The sequence below is a fragment of the Eulemur rufifrons genome, chromosome 20 (genome assembly GCF_041146395.1).
Source record: "Eulemur rufifrons isolate Redbay chromosome 20, OSU_ERuf_1, whole genome shotgun sequence".
Lineage (NCBI taxonomy): Eukaryota > Metazoa > Chordata > Mammalia > Primates > Lemuridae > Eulemur > Eulemur rufifrons.
In genome coordinates this window covers 37,362,590-37,385,761 of record NC_091002.1, presented here as the reverse complement: position 1 = coordinate 37,385,761, position 23,172 = coordinate 37,362,590, and the positions used below count along the sequence as shown (strand labels likewise).

General features: G+C 38.0%; 1 protein-coding gene across 4 annotated transcripts in view; it reads right to left on the bottom strand.

Annotated features, from left to right (window-relative positions):
* MACROD2 (mono-ADP ribosylhydrolase 2) overlaps positions 1 to 23,172 on the bottom strand; it is a 1,707,340-nt gene that overhangs the window by 255,746 nt on the left and 1,428,422 nt on the right. The window lies entirely within an intron of this gene.

The following is a 23,172-nucleotide window of genomic DNA, read 5'->3' as shown; positions in this document are numbered from 1 at the left end:
CAACACCACACCCAGCTAACTCAATAACCTTTTTCCTCTTCAATTGAGTACCTAATTGAAGCCATTTTTATTTATTGCACAGTTAAAAAAATTGTCTTAATTGGCCGGGCGCGGTGGCTCACGCCTGTAATCCTAGCACTCTGGGAGGCCGAGGTGGGCGGATCCTTTGAGCTCAGGAGTTCGAGACCAGCCTGAGCAAGAGCGAGACCCCACCTCTACTAAAAATAGAAAGAAATTATATGGACAGCTAAAAAATATATATAGAAAAAATTAGCCGGGCATGGTGGTGCATGCCTATAGTCCTAGCTACTTGGGAGGCTGAGACAGGAGGATCGCTTGAGCTCAGGAGTTTGAGGTTGCTGTGAGCTAGGCTGACGCCACGGCACTCACTCTAGCCTGGGCAACAGAGTGAGACTCTGTCTCAAAAAAAAAAAAAAAAAAAAAAAAAAAAAAAATTGTCTTAATTGTTAATATCTACTAAGCTAAATTCTTCCCTTTTTTACTGAGGTCTTAATTTGAATGACAATTTAACTTATTTTTAAAAAGGACAGTGTAGAAACATTCCCAATTTTTATCTAAGTGATTACACATAATACATTCCATTAATATTAACACTCTTGGTTGTTTCATTCTATGAGAAAGAGTCTGAAATTCCTTTCTAGGCTTCATTTAAACTCAGTTTTCCGAATCTAGCTCCTTTATTTCCTCTCCTGTGGTAGAATTCCTTCCTGGCTTTTTTGACATCTGATTTTAACTTCTAAATCCTTAATTTCTGCATTATTGGAGTAGAATTGCAAAAACAGTCCCTTCTGAGCCACGGTGTCCACATCCATTCACATGACATCACTCAGGAAATCAGTGAAAATCAGCATGCAAAGTACTTGCAGGCGTTTTGCTAGAAGGTGTTGGTGTGTGTATGCCTAAAGTAAAAGCATAAGTAGCTGCTCTTATCTACTCTCCCTCCTAGGGAATCCTCCTGGCCTCTCTCCCTACACTCTGAACCCCAAAATGGATGACTTGTTCCACGGTGGGAAGCAAGGAGGAATACGCAGAGTATGCACAAGGCCTGCTTTGCCTGTTCCAATGACCAAGATGAGATCTAGAGTTTCATCCTGCGATCCCAGAAATGCTTCCAGTAGCAACCGCTGGGCTGGAAAGGCGGCTGCTTTCTGAGCTGTGTCTTTCTCAGCTGTCTGCCAAAGCTGCGCTTCTAAACATAGCAGACCCCCCCCCCCCCTGTAATTTCAGCCCCAGCTGGTAAAGCCCACCTGGCTCCTTTGAGGCATTCCCTTTTGAGTAAGTGGCTGAGAAGCAGCTGAGATACCCCTCCAGGAACCGGCAGCTGCTGCCAAGGCTTTGGTTTCTCTTGCTTTGGTGAGCAGCTCTGGGTCATTTTCACGAGGCCCAGACACTCCTCAGCTGATTTAATCCAAAGGATCAGATATGACCCTGGCGTCCTTTTTTGATCCCACGAGCATCTGAACATGCATTACAGGAAGATGTTTGTGATCGGCTTACAGGGGTTGATCTTTGTGAAGCTCTAGCTCATGAATCTCTCAGAAGAATGGTTCTGTTCTCTGCTTGTACTGTGAGTGCAGTATTGTCATTATTATTTGCACTTTTCTGAAGCTTTATGTGGCACCAATTCAGTCCTCCTCTTGGGAAAGGCAGCTTTTCTTTGAAGCAAGAATTGTACCGTTTTCCTAATATAAACGCACATACAGGTTTTGTAATATAAAACTCCTGTAGGCATTCACTGATGTTTCCCTTCTGGCCTAAACTGCTGGGTGTGACTAGTTTAAAAGCTGTCAAAATGACATAAAACAGTTATTAAAACCACTGGCTGCCTCACTGCCAGAGGGCAATATTGTTCCATAAATAGTCTGCATCGCAATCGTGCTCAGAGCAAGACTGAGCCATCAAACCTAAGGGCAAAGGCATTTTAAACACATGGTAAAATGCAATCATATGTAGAATCCTACACATAAGTAAATGGACGCATTTTTTTTTTTTTTTTTTTTTTTTGCAGGAGCAGTTTGGGCAATAGGTACAAGTGAAACATAGGTATTTCCAGGATATATTTGAGCACCTAAGTGAACATGTAATTGCGCAATGAGCCTTTCACAGCAACTCAATTAAACATGTAAATTATTGCAAAATGTTCCCAGCAGCCACAGAACATTTTCGGTGTCCAATGTCATTATCCTCTATCAGGCATTTGTGCATCGGAGTACACATTTCTGTAATTAAATAGCAATTATTTTTACTTCCAGTCCCATTAGTAATATTTAAAATCACAAGTAGTACATTGTCTTTCTTCTTTCTTGGTGTGGATTCATTATATTCTTAGAGAAAACACTCCTTATGGAATTAGTGGGTTCCCACAAACGCATCTTTTAACATCTTTGCCTTTGGAAAGGTAGGATGACTACAGGGTCCTTTGAAAAATAGGATTACATGAATGTGATATTCTGAAGTGTCTTTCCGAGACATTTACCCTTAGCATATACTTAAGAGGTGAGCTGCTAATTTACACAAAACATTATTAACCTTACAAAATTAATACCCAACAATGGTTTATTTGCTCACAATATTTTTTAAGCAATTGTCTGTCCTAAGAAATGGGTGGTAATGGTTTCTTTTGTTTAATTTATGGCATTGCTTGTAAAAAGTAAACAGAGAAGCCTAAGGCAATATTTTGAAGCCCTTTTGTGGGAATGGCTTGGGAAGGACTAGAGATACAAAGTGAAAACCTCAGTATCAGTGGCTGAATGTTTGTGTGTCCTCCCCCACCCCAAATCACATGTTGAAGCCCTAACCCCAATGTGATAGTATTTGGAGTAGTTGACCTTTAGAAGGTAATTAAGGATAGGGAGGTCTTGAGCATAGGGTTCCCATGATGGGATTCGTTTTTTTTCCAGACAAGGAAGAGAAATGAGAGCTCTCTCTCCTCCATGTGAGGAGACAGTAAGAAGAAAGTGACGAAGAGAGCCCTCACCAGGAATGAAATCTGCTAATGCCCTGACCTCTGACTTCCCAGCCCCAGAGAGAGATAAACGTCTGTTATTTAGGCCAGTGGTCCCCAACCTTTTTGGCACCTGGGATCTTTTTCATGGAAGACAATCTTTCCACGGTCTGGGGGAGTGGGGGGAAAGAGATTGTTGCGGGATGATTCAAGTGCATTACATTTATTGTACACTTTATTTCTATTATTACATTGTAATATATAATATATAATGAAATAATTATACAACTCATCATAGGTTGGGGATCCCCGATTTAGACCACCCAGTTTATAGTATTCTGTTATAGTAGCCCAAGCTGACTAAGACACTCATGGAGGTGTTTCCTAGAGCACATGGTAGAATTCAGAATTAGGCTGGTCAATTTTGGATTGTTCCAAGAGAAAATTTAAGTAATGAAATAGCAACACATTCATGATAAGAAAAGTAACCTTCTATGACATGGGAGAGTATTATTGCCAGGATCCTGTGGGTATTTTTTAGGTAAAAACAGAAATGCAACAGCTTCAGAAGAAAACTTGCCCTACTAAGTGACTTTGAGTGATTTTCTAAGTAAGATGGAGCTTTAACAGTGAATTCAACTGATTCAGCTCTCCTTCTACTGAAAACTAAGTCTAACTGTTTCTACCACTAGTTTAACCACTTACTCGCATGCTACAGAAGCTCTGGAGACATGAAATACACAGATTTCCACAGGGTGTTCCTTCTATTCTGTTTTGTTTTGGTTTTACTTTCAAAAAAATTATGCAAAGGGATGTGTTCTGAAGTTCCAAATGATTTCAAAAATCAAACCAATCCAATCAATTTTTCAGTAATTGGCTTTGAAGAAACTGAGACAAGAGCAATGCAAACAAAGTGCTTTTAAATAAATCATAATTACTCATGCAAATGTCTCCGATAATTTGAGGTTTTAATGAGATGACTAACAATTTGGAAGCCCGCTTGCGTTTGGTGAAATGACAGGCAGCAGGGATGAGGAGAAAGCAGCCTGGTAGCGACAATCTGAGATGGGAGAAGGAGGAGCTGGATTAACATATAAAATTATCCAAACTTGGACAAGTCTTACTAGACAACTCTCATACCAGGAGGTCATTTATGCATTCACCTTAATAGTAAAGACCTGTGTATACATTAAACCTTTTCAACTTGTTCTTCAGCCTTGAATTCATCTGAAATGGTTGCAGATTTTTCTTTCCCTCTTAAGATAAAAAAGCATTTTTGTGCACAAGGAGCAGGTGTTGTTGGTTATTCAAATTCAGAGCATGTTACCAGCTCCCCGCCCCCACTATGCCCCCATCCTCATGTCTTCTCCTGCTTCCCAATCTTCCAAATTTTAATTATAGAAAACCTTTTAAAGAGGTGCACTTGTGTGGCTCTAGATGCTGCTACCTTTAACAATGTTATTTTACTCCTGCTTAGAGGGTTAACAATCAATATGATATGTGACCTCCTTGTATTTTTTTTCCCCTGAAACCAAGAAGCAAAATACTCCACTTCGTGCAGTTTTAATTAAACTGAATACATTATAAAACACTCTCCTAATTTGCTTTGCCTAGAAAATGTTTTTTAAAGTGTTGCAAATCAATCAACTAATTGAGCTATGTAGTAGGAAATGCAGATGGCATCTCCTTACTCTGTGTTTTCCCTCTGCCAACCAAGTGCCTCTTCATAGACAGGATTTGTGTTGTGGCTGGCAATTTGTATCCTAGAGTATGTACCAGTGTGGGGTTGTGGTACCCAGTGCCAAAGGTTACGAAGGAACAGCAACACAAAATGCATGGACCAACCAAGGGCAAGGGTGGTATGTGCAGAAGGTGACAAGGGGACAGAGATAGTATGACCAGGATGGCTACTTGCAGCCCCAGGTACCATCTAGACTACATTGGACGAAGAGCAGATGGTTTTATCTGTGTGTTCACAGAGTGGTTCAACAGGAATAAAGGTCATATCTGCTTTGAGGATTTATTTTTCCCACAAATCTAATACTGGGAGATGTTAGGGTTTTTCTCCTTCTGTGCCCTTTCAGTTTAATCTTATAAATATTAATTTAGTCTGAGGCACTCTACCCACTACTGGGAAGATGAACAAAGTGAGTGAGATCTTTGCTCTTGAAGAGCTTTCATTTAACAGCATTTATTGAGTACATATATTTTCACGCACAACGTTGGGTACACGATAATTAAAATAAATTCCTTTCTCCTCAAGGTCTTCCAGTTTAGTAGGAAAACTGATATACCAACAGTCACTGTACAATATTGTTTTGTGTTATTCATGAATGAGACAAGCATGAGAAAAGAGCTAACTCTGCCTGGGGAATTTCTGAATCCTTTGCAGAGGAATCAGAAGGTAGAGCCTACTCTGTTGCAAATGTCTATGAGTGATGGAGGAAATTTAGCATAATCTGAAGTATGAAGTCTTCTCATTTTGGTAGCTACCCAACAAGCTTCTTGCTACAGTTCATGTCATGATTGTTCTCTTCAATATTGAACTACTTACTTAAAATCCTCTCACACTAGAGGTTGTTCTAGTTTAAAGCACTGTTTTGGTTACACAGGACTATGTCAATGCAGATCTGAAATGCCTCGTGAGGAATTCTTAGAACTCAGCAGCCATGTGCTCACATGCTTTGTAACTAGTCCTGATGCGTGGTCTGTCCCCAAACCAACAGCATCATCATCCCCTGGGAACTTTTGAAATTCTGGGCCCTATCTCAGATCTACTGAATCAGAAATTCTGGGGGTGGACTTAACATCTTGTTTGAAGAGGTCTTCCAGGTGCTACTCATGTAAGCTGACATTTGAAACCACTTCTTTAGGGCATACATAATGCCCATGCACAACATTCCTGTTGAGTTGGGTTCTATATACAGGTGCTTAAAAACAAAAACTGATTAAATATACTCTTACTACCAAATTAGATTAAGGTGTTTATGAATGCTAATGAACCAATTTTACTGATTTTTTTTCCACCAAAGAGACTATGATTTTTGGCTACATGTAAAAAAAAACAAAAAACAAAAAACAAACATTTAGTGGGGAGCCATGTAGAGAATACAATTTGGGTGATTTCACTTTTTAAAAAGTAACATTTTACATTAATACATCTATTATAAATTATGCCTATAGCACTAAGATAGATGAAATAATTTGATATAGACTGTTCATTTCATACGTTAATTAGCTGTTATATATCATTCATATCTTCTCTATTCTTACATGTTGTTTGTCTGCTTTATCTATTAGATTTTGAGAGACAAATACTAAAATATCCCATGATGACTATGGATTTGTCAACTTCCCCCTATAATGCTGTCAAATTTTACTTTATGTATTTTAAATTCAAGTTGTTACATACATGTAAGGTTTTGCTCATTATACATGCCTTCATCTCAGAGGAAATGCTTCAAGATCTACACCTGGTCAATTGTATTTGTTTTGCAGAAAAGTATTAATTTTTTTTGCATGCACAAAGTATATATGTATGCATGTATATATATATATATATTATAGTGTATACGTACATATACACATGTAAATACACACACACACACACACACTCACTCTTCCACTCTAACTCAGTACCATTATATAAGATTTGGTATCTCTACATACCAAATCTTACTTTCATAGCTCATTCTCCCATATATAAGGGTGGTCCAACACATTGCAAGGATACAATGTGCATACTGTAATTAAATAAGAACAATTATGAGAGAAACAGAGCTTTAGTGAGGTACTTTAGTTTAGGTGAGCTTCCTGCAAAAGGACTTCATCAACAAACAGGCAAGAGATCCCAACAAAATGGAATAATCCACCACAGAGGGATAGCTATAAAGTTTAATGTAATAAATGATATTCAGATTTGTGCCAGCTCAGAAACAAAGGTTTTTAATTAAAGAAGGAACGATACAATGAAAAAGATCATCTTGCACAAGTGAGTGCATCACCTATCTTTGAACTCAGGGGCTTTGATAGAGAAATTGGTAAAAAGACTGGGCAGGATCTGTAATTGGATTGCTCAGACTGGAATAGAAATTCGACTATACACGTGCACGACCGTAGGAGTGTGTGTGTGTGTGTGTGTGTGTGTGTGTGGTTGGTGAGATTCTTTGCCTATCACTGCCACAAGAGAAATAACTAAAGGGAAACATATTTGTCTTGACAACAGAAGGGTTTTTTGTTGTTGTTGTTTCTAATTGATTATGGGAACAATGCTATAGACAATGTGTTTGTATTCATATAAATTCCAAAATAATCTAAAGAAAAAATAATCAAGCTGATAAAGTTTACTAAGGCACTGAATACAAAAATCATACAAAATCAGTATGTAAAAATAACAAGTATTTAGAAAATTACATAAAAATATACTACTTATAAGAGTATCAAAAATAATCTAATTACATGGAAATAATTCTCAAAAAAGATATGCAAGATTTTTGCAAAGAAAATTATAAAACTTTTAGAAATTAAAAATGATTTAAATAAATGATACACATTGTTCATAAATTGGGAGGCCCAATAATTCTGAAAAATTCTCACCAAATTGATATATAGGTTTAAGACAATCCTATCAAAACCTAGGCAAGATTTCTTTGTGAAGCAGACAAATTCTAAAACTTATGTGGTGATAAAATAGGCCAAAAATAGTCAATGTGGTTTTGCAAAACAAAAAAATAAAGGGTTAGAAGACTTGCTCCACCAAGTATTGAGATATATTTTAAAGCTGTAATAATCAACACACTAGAAATTATATAGGTGTAGGCAAATATACCGATGGACAGAGACCAACACATATATAGGTCTTTAATATACAGCAGAGGGAGGAAGCACAGAAGATGATGGGGAAAAGGATGGTCTTTTAAATAAATTATGCTGGAAAAAACTGAGTATCTATGGAAAAATAAAATTATACCATTACCTGTAACGTAGTATAGTATGTATTCTAAGTGGATTAAATATCACTAAATTAAATGTTTAGAAGAGAATATAGGTGAATATTGTTCATGTCCTTACATAGGCAAGGACTTTCAAGTGTTAAACATAAAGAAAAAAGATTAATACATTTAATAAATTTAAAACCAAGAACTTATCTTCAAAAACCATCTTGTAGAAATTGAAAATGTAAGCCAAAAAATCAAAGAAGGCATTTACAAAACATAAAACTGACTGAACTAGTTTCCAGAATAGACAGAGCATCCTTGCCTTGCAATGAGGAAAAAGTGTCGACCATCCAAAAGAAAATGAACAAAGTGTTTGAAAAGGCACTTCAGTCAGGAGAAAATCCAAATGCCTTAAATCACAGAGAAAGATGTTTGACCTCACGGTAATTGGAGAAATGCAGTAAGATACATGTCTACCATGTTGCAAAAATGTAGAAGTCCGATAAAACCAGGCATGCGTACCTTATAACCCAACAATTCCACTTCTGTGTATATGCCCTATAGAAATGTGTGATTATATGCAAAGGGGTATATGTCAAAGAATATTCACAGCAGGAATATTTATCTTTGCCAAACATTAAAGCACCTAAATATCTATTAACAATACAATGGATAAATAATAAATAATAAAAGGAAAAAACATGTGTAGAGGCCTGGAGGTAGAAAAGCTCAAGAATTTTTCAGGGATCAGAAATTAATCACTTTAGGCAGAAATGTGATAATGGAGAGGGGTGAGAGAGAGGACAGAGAGATAGTTAAATACTATAAGTAATAATAACAGGAGGAGACTCACAATACATAATGTATTAGTGTGTTTTAGGGTGTTCAGTGTTTAGCTTTATTATTCTACAGAAAATACAAAATTCAAAATTATGCAAATTTTAAAGAGAGATAAAACTAAACTGTGTTGTTCAAGGATGCATACATACAGAAAAACCATGAAGGGACAGGGTTAGCTTTGGTGGAGAGGAAAGGGTTTGTCAACTGGACAGGACACTTAGGGACTTCTTGGGTGCTGGCAATATTCCAGTCCTTCTCCTGGAGTGGTTATACAGGAGTTCATTTTAGAACTACCTACAAAACGATAAATTCAAGCTTATGCCCATTTCCCTGTATCAGTTGATATTTCATAATTAAACCAATTAAAAATATAGAAAGAATGAGAGAGACAGAAGAGTGAAGGAAGAAAGGAGAAAGGGGCTGTGCTGATTTCAGAGACAAAAGCAATGACCCTGTGAGAGAAGGGGGAATTTTACTGGGAAGAGTTCTGAGCTGGACTGTGATGTGTGAATTAGGTTTGCATCAACAGATATGCAGGTGGGCATTGCAGGCAAAGGAAAGAATGTGTACAGAGACCTGGAGGTAGAAAAGCTCAAGGATTTTTCAGGGATCAGAAATTAGATTAGTCAATTTAGGCAGAAATGTCATAATGGAGAGGGGTGAGAGAGAGGACTAGAGGGTAGGTTAGGACGAAATCAAGTGGGACCTTAAAAGCCAAAATGAAAAATTGAGGTCTTGACTGTTGGAGACATAGACATGGTGGATATTTTTGCATTTCGGTAACCTTTATTCCTGAGCTGCATCAAAATAAACGTAACCTCCGTGTATATTTGTATCACTTCTGGAAATTTTATAATCTTTGTGCTTGATTTTAATTTCTTCCAATGAATCGATAGCCCAATGGCAGATGAGGGAGGTAGCAGTTGAGGTAAGTGAATAATTGGGGTGTACATGTGTAAAGCTGATGTCATCTGAGATCCTGGTGGGGATTCTGTCATGTGCCCCACTGAGATGCTCATGTCTCAGGAAGATGCAGGTCTGGTTAGCCACAGAGGGTCCAATTACTCAGCAAGCACAGCATGCCAACAATGTTGCCAGGCTCTCCTCTGATTGTCCTTCCTCCCTGTGATTAACGTTGGTGGTAGCTGGGGGTGGGGGGAGGCAGTTAGTTTGAACATCAAATTCTAAAGTTAACAAATAGCCTTACTGAGAGATGTCTTTGGGGGAAGAGAGTGAAGATATCAAACAAATACAATTGACCTGACAAGGTAACTTAATAAGGTACAGAAGAACAGTGGACCCACCTGCAAATTCCTCAGTATCACACTTAGACTAGACAGACCCTAGGGAGCTGGCCTTCTTGTAAACCAGAAACAGCCCACGCTTATGCCAATTGTATCTGCATTTGCATTGAAATGAATGTGTGATGATTAATACCCTGCTTCATTTACCCACTGGCTTTTGAAAGATGGATCTAAAGTTACAGCCCAAACAGAGAGCTGAAAGAAGTTCAAACTGAAGAGCTGTTTTAGTCGTGATCAAAAGGCAGGCAGGTGTCAAAGCACAACCTCAGTAAATCAGTTGTCAATTTTCAAAAATTCCTTAGAAAGTCTTTATTTTTCCTCTCCTCTGGCAACAAAGTTTAGTACAAGTAGAAGACACAGCCATACACACATGGACGGTGAGTTGCTTCTCACGCTGATTCCTATGTTATGGGCTGTCCCACTCTATGCTAAATTACTGTCTATCTGTGCAAAATGAGGTGGAAACTGAAGGGAGGGATTATTCAGATAATTTAGGTCAAAAATAAGTTCTCTAGAAACATCCAGATTGAGGCAAACATGTTTTCTATGGTTCATATCATCCTGATAATTGCCTTAATTCTCCATTTCGTTTTGCTTCTGTAGACAGCTTAATGGCAGTTAAGATTTCTTGGATCTTGCAGCATAAGAATAAATACTCAATTAAGGCTTTTTTGGATGAGTCAGAGATAGAAAATCACCGTAGCTGTGAGTGATGCATGCTCTCTACTCCCAACTAGTTGCTGGCCTGTAAGTTTCCAGACACAATTTGAAACAGAATATCTATGCTGACAAAGTAAAGAGAATAAATCAGTAATTAATGAAAAGAAAAATGTATTCCTTACCAAAGTATCAAATTATTCAGTTGTTGTCTGAACTGTGGGGCCAAGACCATTATTATCAGAATGATTTGCAAAGCATAGAAGAAAATTGCTTCTTGTCAAGTAATATAGGGGGTTCCAGGGCTTAAGACAAAATCAATTTATTTATTTGTTATTAACTCATTCATTCATTTAATAGGTATTTACTGAATGTCTACTATGTGCCCGATGCAAAGTCTCCTGACCTCATGGAGTTTAACATCCTAGTGAGGCAGACTAAACATTAGACATCATAAATAGGTAAATGCTGTATCACATGTGAGTGTTCAAAGTCTAGTGGGAAATGAAGAAGTAAAGCAGGCGAAGGCATTAAGGAGCTATTGGGTGGGGAATATTGCTTTTTTAAATAGGGTGCCCTGGGGAAAACTCCCTGGATTCCATTCAAAATGTGACATCTGAACAAAGATTTGAAGGAGGTGAGAGAGTTGGCCCCGTGGATGTCAAGGGAAAGATAGTTTCATGCTCTAAAAACATCCAGAACAAAGGCCTCAGAGCAGGAACATCTCTGATACGCATGAGGAGCAGCAAGGAGGGCAGAGTCTGAGGACAGTATTGATCAGGGGTAGTAGGATGTGAGAACGGAGAGTCACGTAGGCCACTGCAAGGTGTCCTTGGGCATTTACTGTGAGTTAGGTGCCACTGTAGAGCTCTGGAGAGAGGCAAGGCACCATCTTAATTGTGTTTTTAAAAGATCACTCCGACTACTGGGTTGAAAAGAGACTGTGAGGAAAGAGATGGCAAAGGCACGGTGTGGGCCAGGATGCCAGCGGTGGAGATGGTGAAGAGTGAGCAAATCAGGAATGGGATTTAAAGGCTGAGCCATCAAGATTTCCTGATTGGCTGTTCACTAGATAGGAGGAGTGACTCCAACACTTGTGATGTGAGTACCTAGAAGAAAGGTGTCGCCATCAGTTGTAATGACAAAAGGGTGGGTGTGAGATAAGCTCAGTTTGAGGTAAGTTAGCCTTGACACGTCTGTAGACACCCAAATGGAAACACAGAATGGCAGATGACTGCACGGGTCAGAAATTCGGGGAGGTCTGGGTAGAAAGTCTGACTTGAGGATTTTAGTGTTCTCCCACCTCTTCCCAATGCTCGTGGTCCTTGGGATGACCGTGTTTCTTCCCCAGCTTCCTAGCGTTTGCCTTTGGCACATACCTGGGTCTCACTTCCTTACCCTTTGTGTCTATCAAAACATACCTGTCTTTCATCTCATCTCTATTGACTGAGAATCTGCTACACACAGCAATAATGGTAATTATAAGAGCCGTTGCAGAGACTGCCATCGTTTTCACCAAAACTAGTTTGCATTTCCTACAGGGCTCACAGCTAGACTGCATTTCCCACTCTACCATGTTGTTAGGAGGAATCATGTGACTGACTTCTAGCCAACAAAACACAGACAGAAATCACAGATAGCATTTCCAAGTCTTAAAACAACTCTCCCAAATACTCTGCCATACTCTTTGTTTCCTTGTCTGACATCTGGCCACAGAGGATCGACTGGTCTGTTCAAAGACCCTGAGGGGGGGCAGGACACTGGCTGTCAAGCACCTGAGACGCTAAAGAACTGCGCGGAACAGAGCACCTGCGCCAGTCTACATTCCATCGTGCCTTGAAGGGGAAATAAACCTTGTTATGATAAGCCACTAAAATTATGAAATTGTTTACAGCAGTTTGCATATCTTGACTAATAGAGAAACTGAATGTTTACTATGTGTCAAGCAGTATTCTAAGCTCTTGAAATATAATGCTATTATAACGCCAACTTTACATTGGTCCTTGAAGGCAGCAGGTAGAACAAAGGGATGATTTAGTATTTCTAAGCCTGTATTCAGCTTCCTCCAAACAGTTTTTGCCTTTGCCTTACACCATTCTTTACCCTTATGTCATCTCTGCCATGTAATTTCTCTATTTTCCATTCTGTATTTGTTGCTGAGCAGAATTCCGATTTTTTTTTCATAAGGGAGTCTATGCAAGCATTTTTAATTTCACTTTCATCTGTTCTTCATTTCTTTGAAACCCAGCTTCCATTCTCACTACTGGACTGAAAATGTCCTTACTAACTTCAATGGGTAATTTGTGCTCGTGACTTACCTAATATTCGGGATCTTTTGCCCTGAAACTTCCTGTCTTTTGGCTTCTGTAAATTTTTGCTGGCTCATTTTTTGCATCTTCGTGTACCTAGTCTATGTCTCCTTACCCTTTAAATATGGTCCGATGACAGGTTTTCTTCTCACTGTACATGTTCTTTCTGGCTAGAAATCAAATTCATAAACTGGTGACTTCTAAATTCAGATTTGAACCCATCTCTCTTATGTGAGCTACAAATTAACATTTACAGTCGTGAAAGGGCACCTTGTGGAAGTGTTTGTTTTGAAAGCACTTCTGACTCAACATCATCAAAGCTTAATTCATCTTGCCTCCAATCAACACAGACAAACCCACTCCTTGTCCCGTGTGACTAATTTATAGATTAAGTACCCAATAAATATTTGCTGATGGAGACCTCCTTTCACCTAATCCCTCATCCCTCACACTGTTCCTCACAAAGCCCCATTACCCTAAGTGTCTTATCAATAGATATCCCCTCCATCCACACAGCTACAGCCCTAGCCCAAAACTCCATTTTTGGCCTAAATTTGCATTAACCTCCTAACCAACGTCTCTGCCCAAAACTTCACCTATATGCAATTTATCCTTCATCCAGATACCAAAGTGCTTGTAAAAACAAACAAACAAACAACGTTGTAAACAATCTTCATGTGTTTTTTTAAACTTCCCAAGCTCAAGTATATCCCATGTAATACTGGGGTTGATGGGTCTGCTCCCACCAGAGCATTTGTTTCAAACTTGTGTACCAGGGAGTGACCTCCTCTGCTTGACCCCAGGATCCACCTCCTGTGACACACTCATTAGGTGGTTCTACTGGATGTGCCTCAACTTCTGGCACTCTGCATGCCTTCCTGACTACACTCTGTCCATCTTCCTGAACACATTCCTCTCTCTTTCCTGTGTATGTTATTTTCCATGACCCCATCAATATTATCTTCGCTCCTCTCTATTTTGCTGAACTGTTCTTTGAAACTTTTATCAGTGAGCTTTCAATTCACCAACTCTCATTCTCTAGACCTATTCGTATCATTAAATTCTATGGAACATGTCCTCTTCCTTAATTTTTTCTTCCCTCATTTCAGTGGCACTGCCGCAATTGACTCTTTTCCCAGTCCTCTAAATTCCCTAATCTTTACTTATCTCTTTTCTATTTTTGTTTGTCTGTCTGTCTGCTGTCTGTCCATCCATCCATCCATCCATCTATCCATTCATCTATCCAACCATATATCTATCCATTTGTTTATTTAATCTACTGGCTACTTTTCCCATCCATTACATGTATCTGTTCCCCAAGGTTCAGTTTTGAGCCTCTTCCCTCTCTTCCTAACCACTCCCCTTAAAGCAAAGGTTCTCATCCAAGGCGTCGAAGTACAATGGTAGTCACAGGTAAATTATTTCCAATTTTATCAATGTTTGTGAATGATTTATTTTCTTAATAAATTTGAACAGATTTAGGATTATTTTAATAGCATTGTCACTGTTCTCCACTTCCATGCAAACAGTCTTTCTTGAGAGACATGGTGTTATAGCTGGCAAATGGAGCTGAACGTTATCACGCACATTCACTGCCATGTGCTGACTGCTCCGTGACAGTAGGGACTTTGTTGGTGTTTACTGCCATATCCCTGCTACACAGATGGGTGCTTGGCGTGCAGCACATGCATCAGTGTCTCACTAAGTATTTATTGTGTAATGAGTGTGTTTAATAACACAAGTTACAGTGGAGAAATACTGCCTTAGAAAATTCATATGCTTTTAGATGTTTAATAAGTCCATGAGGAGGGATTACTCACATCTTGATTTCCTGACACATCTCTTAAATTTCTCTCCTCACATGCCAACTATTGACTAGAGCTTTCTACTTGGATGCCCGGTAATCACTTCAATTGAACATATCTGAAAGCAAATGCATTATCTTCCAAAATCATTACAACGTTCTCTCATTTTTCCCAATTAACAAGTCTTAAATGCTTGGATCCATCTTAGTTTCTTCTTTCTTTCTCACTCCCATATTTACAAATCAGTAATCAAAACCAATCAATTCTTCCTTCATTGAAGTCCGACACCTCTTTCTCCCATCTCTCCTGCCACCAGCCTCATTCATTCAGGCCTGGATTATTCAAACATTGGTCACTTAATTTTTTTTTTTTTTTTTGAGACAGAGTCTCACTCTGTTGCCCCGGCTAGAGTGAGTGCCGTGGCGTTAGCCTAGCTCACAGCAACCTCAAACTCCTGAGCTCAAGGGATCCTCCTGTCTCAGCCTCCCGAGTAGCTGGGACTACAGGCATGCGCCACCATGCCCGGCTAATTTTTTTTTTCTATATATATTTTTAGCTGTCCATATAATTTCTTTCTATTCTTAGTAGAGATGGGGTCTCGCTCTTGCTCAGGCTGGTCTCGAACTCCTGAGCTCTAACGATCCGCCCACCTCGGCCTCCCAGAGTGCTAGGATTACAGGCGTGAGCCACCGCGCCCGGCCTTCACTTAATTTTTTATTCACACTACATTTTAAAGCTAGACTGGATTTCTTTAAAATGCTAGCTTCAACCAAAAAATATTTTGTGACTTTTATGACTAAATACAGTTGTCCCTCAGTATCCACGGGAGATTGGTTTCAGGACCTCCGGCGGATGCCAACATCCACGGAGGCTCAAGTCCTGCAGTCAGCCCTGCAGACATCATGGACACTAACAGTCAGCCCTCCCCATCTGTGGGCTCCACGTCCCTCAAATACTGTACATTTTCCACCCACAGTTGTGCGAATCCATGATGCAAATGGGGATCTGCAGACATGGAGGAGCAACTGTAGTATGTTTTTAATGTCTATGAACTAATCTTAGGCTATCTGTTCCCCATTTACCTACCTAAATTATCTGCTGTAGTCAAATTAGTCTACTCTTAATTCTTATAAAGTGACATGTGTTTCTACCTGCAAGATGCTGCTCACACTCTTTACCCAACCAGGACTTTCCTCTCTACCTCCCATACACATCTGGAACCCAGCAATCCTTAAGGCCCAACTCAAGTTTTGCCAGCTTAATGAAGCCTCCCTTGATCACCTCAACCCCAAGGAACAGCAACTCTTTTCATACTGGTGACCCATACACCTAATGTTCCTAATATTTCCATAATTAACCATGCCATACATGTGGTACTTGCTCTAGAGTACTCTGAATTCTTGTTTGAGTGTGGATATGGGTCACTCCAATGTGACTCTAAACTCGTGATGTAGAGAGAATGAGAAAGCAACAGGTCCTGAGCATCTGCAATGTGCCAGTGCTACTATCTATTTTATTTAGTCTCCACGATAGCCGTATACGTATTGTGATTCCCATCTCATAGGAAAGTGAGGTTCAGACACATTAAGTTTCAGTTAGTAAATGGCTGTTAGTGCTAGGTACTCTAGAGCCCAGACCCTTTTCTCTCTACCGTGACGCCATCTCTCTTACATGTATATGTCCCTTCAAGAGTTTAGTGTAGTTTACAGTACATACTAGGTGTTCAACAGAGATATATTAAATAAATGTGGGGATCTGGGCCACTACTCTGAGGATCACAGGAAGATCTATAGTCTATACTGACCCTATAAGGGTCAAAATGACAGAAAAGGGGACTAGGCAGTCAGCTTGTTCCTTAAATCAGTTCTGTAACTCTGTTAGGTGACAAAACAAATACACAGCCAAAAACAGAAAATGGAAACTTGCACTGAAATTATCACCAACTCCTGCTGATACAAAAAGAAAAAGTGACAACTTAGAGAGCGGCATATCCTGGTGCAGTATGTCATTGTCCCAGGTTAAAAGTAGTCAGTTCCATTTATTGAGCTGACTACCAAAAGTTAAAACTGTTCCAAATGAAATAGAGCATGTTAATGATGCCCTTCTTATTTCTCATGCAAAGTGTTGAAATCCGGCATAGAACTTCTGAAAAAACTGACTCTTTCATTTCTTCCAGAAAAGCTGTCAATTCATGGCTTCTGTTAAACTTAATTAAAGAGATTTTAGTCCTTATGAAAAGCAATTCATTTTTATTAAAACAATTCTCTCATGTTCATTATGAGTCAGACAAACAAATTAACCATTAGTGGTGACATCATGAGCTTTTGTGCACAAATATTTCAATTAAAAAACTCAAATTGCTCAGTTAAAACATTTTTTTATTGTTGCTATAATTCAAGAGAGTTATTGGTATTTTTTTCCAGAACTGAGTTATTTTGCTATCATAATTGAGAACATTATGAAAAATGAGCTGAATTGAATATATTCACTTGAATCACAGAAAAAGGTAGAAGTATATTAAAGAAAACACTTGTAAGTATATGACTATGCAATTAAAGGTAAAGATGTATACAGATGTTAAAGTAATATACAGACACATATCCCAGGAATTATATAAAAGGAATAAGAAATGGGCATAAGGCATCTTGTTGAAGATGATTCTTGTTTTCTGGAGGCAACCTATTTATTCAGTCTACTTCCAGGGAACAAAATACTGTGGCTATATATGTACGAGACAGACATCTCACACAGAATCTACTATCTTCCCTAGTGCTGCACCTATCTCCCAGAAAATTTATTTTTATCCATGAAATCTTTAGATAAGAGTGGTTTGGGCCACACTACTTGCAGGGAAAAGGAAAATTACAGGCAAATTGAGACTGGGCAGCCAGCTGCTCCCTATCAGTGTCCTGTCTTCTCAATCCCTTTACATATTTCCCTGCCACCTGCCTTGTCAATATTCATCAGTTATGGTTAAGGCTCTTTTGGATAATGGAAGATCGTCTGACCCTTGGATTATGACTTCAAGCCCTGCAATACTCCTATTTGCTGACTCTACATGAACCCTGGACCTTCCTTCCTGCTCTTTCCTCTTGGATCATTCTTCAAATGCAAGCTTTGTCCTGACTCAGCATACCAACCTCCCATGCCTTGGTGTCTTTGCATAGAGCATCGACGCCCCATATCCTGTTTTTCCACATGTTAAACTCCTACTCATCCTTCAAAACACCCTCTGTAAAATTTGTCTGATATTCCTTCCCTTCTCTCCCTCACCCATACCAGAGTCAAGTACTCTTTGTCCCTGTTTCTACAACAGTCTGTATACATCTTTACTTTAGCATAAATTTCCTAGCACATGATTCTTACTTCTTGCATCTCTCTAGCTGGCCATAAAATGCCCCTCGAAAACTATTAATATGTCCTATTCATCATCCTAATGGTCTCAATGGCTGGCGTCTTTCTATCTTTGGCTGTCTCCAATGTCTCAAAGTGACAGTACTTGAATTCAAGTGAGGAAATAAGATAAAAATCCAGGTAATGAAAATAAAATATATACCCCTCCTCCAATTCATATTCTAATTCCCATAATTGTTGATGTATCTGTCTATATGTGGAATGTATAGGGTATGGCTAGACTAGACCTGGATTGCCTAAATGTACCACAGAATAGCAGGTAAGAACAGCCTACCTGGGTATTCACTCTAGGTTGCTCTAAGTGGCTGACCCTGACACATCACCTAACCTCTCCTTTCCTCTGCCCCTTCATCTGTAAAATGGAGAAAATGAAAGTTCCAACTCCAAAGGATTATTCTGAAGCTTAAGTATATTTCATGTAAAGAGTTTAAAACTATACTGTAATATAGTGACCACTATGTAAGTGCTAGCAAGTGTTGATGTTATTATTTTTGCTAATATTGTTAAATTTTCCTTCCTAGAGGCAGAGTACATGAGGGTGTTATTGTGTCCACCTTTCTTTGGATTTTGGGAAGCCTACCATAGCTTCAGAATGAAAGGGAGTGAAAAGCAATGAGTTAGATTTAGTCATTTTTGAGACTTTTACTTTTCTTATCAGGTATGCCTTGGAGGTAAGATAAGAATGGAACAATATGTTACTCTTTTCTGAATTCAATGGACACTAGACTTTTATAGAAGAAATCTTTACTCAAGTAAAAACTCTTCCTGATCACTTATTTGAATAAGGACATCATTTGCAAAAGTGAACTCTGACTGTGTGTAAGACACTGCTCTAGACATTGGGAATGCAGTAGTCAACTTGAGATGCCCTCAAGGAACTTTGATTCTTGTAGCTGGTTTTGATGATCTCTTGCTATTTTCCTGTATCTCATAACCTGAATTATGAATTATAAAACACATCATCCAGCTGTTCTTAGTTTCATCCTTCATTGTTAATTACATATTTGAAGTTAGAGCCCTTAAAGATAAAAGAGAAAAGAAAGAGGTCAAGGAGAGTCTTATCTTTGCACTAAGTAGCCACATGTCCCAACAACTCAAATGTATTTGTTAGAAGGATGTGTATGAGGACAAGCTGCTCATAGGTCTGATGTGTGGGTCAGTCCCTTTGTCAAGTTGATAGCATAGAAATTCTCATGGTAAGGCATCTTATTAGAAAAACAGCTGCAGGAGGGTCTAGATCGTTGAAAGGCTGGGAGAGGAAGACATCAGTTCACTAAAACTCAGGCACTCAATGATCAATGTGCCCAGTGATTAGTTCAAAACTTACTGTAAATCGACAGTAATTGAGACAGTGTGGTACTGGTGAAAAAATAGACAGATAACTGGAAGAGAATAGAGAGCACAGAAATAGAACTGCATACAAATAGTTAATTGATTCTTTGACAGAGGAGCAAGGATGATAGAATAGAATTTTCAGTGAACAGTGCTGGAACAACTGGGCATTCACATGCCAAAAAAACAAACAAACAAACAAAAAAAAAACAAAAAACACACACATCTAGACACAGACTTTATACCTCACAAAATTGAACTTCAAGTGGATAAAAGACCTAAATGTAAAAGGCAAAACTATAAAACTCATAGAGAATAGCATACAAGAAAACATAGATGACTTTGGGAATGGTAATGAATTTTTAGATACAACACCAAAGGCATAATCTATGAAAGAAATAAAATTAAAATATGGACCAAAGACCTTAACAGATGCCTCACCAAAAAAGATATATAGATGTCAAATAAGTACCTGAAAAAAATGCTGCACATCATATGTACTTGGGTAAATATAAGTGAAAACAATGAGATACCACTATGCACCTACTAGAATGTCTAAAATGTATAACACTGATAACACCAAATGCTGGTGAGGATGTGGAGCAATAGAAACTCTCATACGTTGCTGGTGAGAATGCAAAATGGTACAGTACTTGGGAATACAGTTTGGCAATTTCTTACAAAACTAAGCATACTCTTACCATGTGACCTAGCAATCACTCTTCTTTGTATTTATCCAAAGGAGTTGAGCACTTATGTCCACAGAAAAACAGCACAGAGATGTTTATAGCAGCTTTATTCCTATTGCTAAAACTTTGAAGCAACCAAGATGTCCTTCAGCAGCTGAATAGATAAACTGTGGTACATGCAGACAATTATTATTCAGTAATAAAAAGAAATGAGCTATCAAGTCATGAGAAGACATGTAGGAACCTTAAATGTACATTACTAGTGCACATTACCGTATGATTCCAACTATATGACATTCTGAAAAAAGCAAAACCACAGAGACAGTAAAAAGATCAGTGATTGTTAGGAGGTTGCGCAGGGAATAAATAGGTGCAGTGCAAAGGATTTTTAGGGCAGTGAAAATACTTTGTAAGATACTGTAATGGTGGATATATGTCAGACAGTTGTCCAAACTCATAGAATGTACAACCCCAGGCATAACCCTAGTGTAAGCTACGAACTTTGGGTGATAATGATGTATAAATGTAAGTTCATCAGCTGTTACAAATGCACCACTGTGATGGGAGATGTTCACATCCATAGGGGGAGCCTATGGATGTGAACGGCGAGGGGGTGTATGAAAAATCTCTGTACCTTCCTCTCAGTTTTGCTGTGAGCCTAAAACTGCTTTAAAAACTAAAGGCTTTTTTTTTTTTTAAATATGGTAAAGCACACTTAAAAGAAAAGCTGTGCCTTCATATGTAAGACTCAGAGGCAAAGAGATGTTGATACAATGACTGAAATAGAGCACTTACTATCAGACCTACGTATATACAGACTTTGTATACAAAACAAAGGTGGCAAGGGCAAAGAACAGACTTATTAGTAAGTTTCAATGGGGCAATTGGATATCCATATAGAAAAGAAAAAAAATTATATCTCTAGTTCATTCTTGACAATACTATATCTATTAAAGATTTGTAAAGGCGAAAGGCAAAAATACAAAGCTTTTAGAGAAATGATATAAAAGGGTATCTTCATAACTTTGGAGTTGGGAGATTTTCTTAAATAGGACATCAAAAGCACAAAACATAAAGACAAAGATGAATTCAACTTTATTAAAATTAAGAAATTCAATTTATCAAATACCATGAAAAGAGTTAATTAAAAAGACAAACTACAGAATTAGAAAAGATATTTACAACACATATACCAGGCAAAGGACTAGTATTCAGAATAAAGAACCCTTATAAATCAATATGAAAAATACAGTCAATACATGGGAAAAAAATGGATAATAGACTTGAAGAGATAACTTCACAAAAAAGAAATCCAAGTGGCTAATATAGTGCTATATAGAAATACACTCAAACTCAGTAATTTGAGAATGCCAAATTAATAACATTTTGTAATAAAATTACACACCTATTAGACTCTCAAAATAGTTTTTAAAATATGATACTAACAAATGTTGGTGAGAGGGTGAAACTGCCGGTTAAAAGTACCAGTTGGTACAACCTAATAGTTGGGTATTGTCCAGTAAAACTGAAAATATCTATGCCCCCAACAATTTCACTCATAGGAATTCACACCAGGGAAAAATTTTCACATATTCCTTGACAGACATGTCCTAAGTCATTGACAACATCATTACAAGTAAGAGCCCCAAACTGGAATTATCCCAAATGCTCATTATGAGTAAGATGAACATATAATATAAATTACCTCAAATTCATTCAATGTAATACTACACAGTATTAAAGATAAATTAAGCAAAGATACATGAAACAACTTGAATGAATCTCACCAATTTTAGGGAATAGGAACAACTTGGAAACGAATACATATAATATGATTGCATTTACTTAAGGTTTAAAAACAAGAAAAACAAACAATATTTTCAGGAATGCATGGGAGAATATTTTTATCATAAAACTAAGAAGAGCAGCTATGTTTAGGGGAGGAAATGGGATGGAACGTGGGGCTTCTGTGTTGCTGGTTATTGTTGACAAGGATGATGGTTGTAAGGAGTATTTATTTGATAAATACTCTTTAACCTGTTCAGATGTATTTTATGTACTCTTCGGTGGATACAGTTCACATGATACATACAAAATACACAAGCCATACACACACCGTGATGGTAAAAATCAGGTAACAAAAAATTTCCCTAAAACGTGTTATAATATCATTCTCATTGTGATACAAAACAAATAAAAATGATTAATTACATTAAGCACAGGAAAAAAATTCTACAAAAGTACATTACAATGTTAATAGTAGTTATGTTTGTATTGTGGAAATATTAGTATTGTTTTTTATATTTTATGAATTGTCTATACTGATATATATTAATTTATACTAAAAATACATTTATTCAAACACAACCAAGGCCAAGAAACGGTTGAGGATGAAACTACAGCTTTACAAATGCTCAGAAATCTGGGAAATTGGTATTTTAACAAAATGATCACTTAAGAGAGAGATTTTGCCAATCAAACCTAAAACATTTGCAAGATGATTCCATGAAGTCTGTGAGCAAAAAGCCAATTGCTCCTGAGGAAAAAGCTCTCCTGCATATGTTCAGGTGTTACAAGACTTCAGACATTCAGAACATTGCAAGGCCCCTAGAAAGCATATGCAGAAGCCAACACCAAGAATGTGCTGTTAAGGATGGTGATATATTCATAGAGAGCTGATCAAGGTCCTTTCTATAGAGAAATACGCCAGCCCTTGGGTAGGTTTGAAGGCATAACATAGATTAGCCAAAAGGTTCTAGTTAGATGGATTTTGAGATTTTGAAAAGATTGTTTGGATTTTTGGAAATGCTTTAAATTTTTCATTTAACATCTGACCAAGGCTCTGAGGAAAGACTCAACACTAAGAAAACAATATAACTGGTATAAGGAAGAAAACAACTAAACAATGAACTGGGCTGAT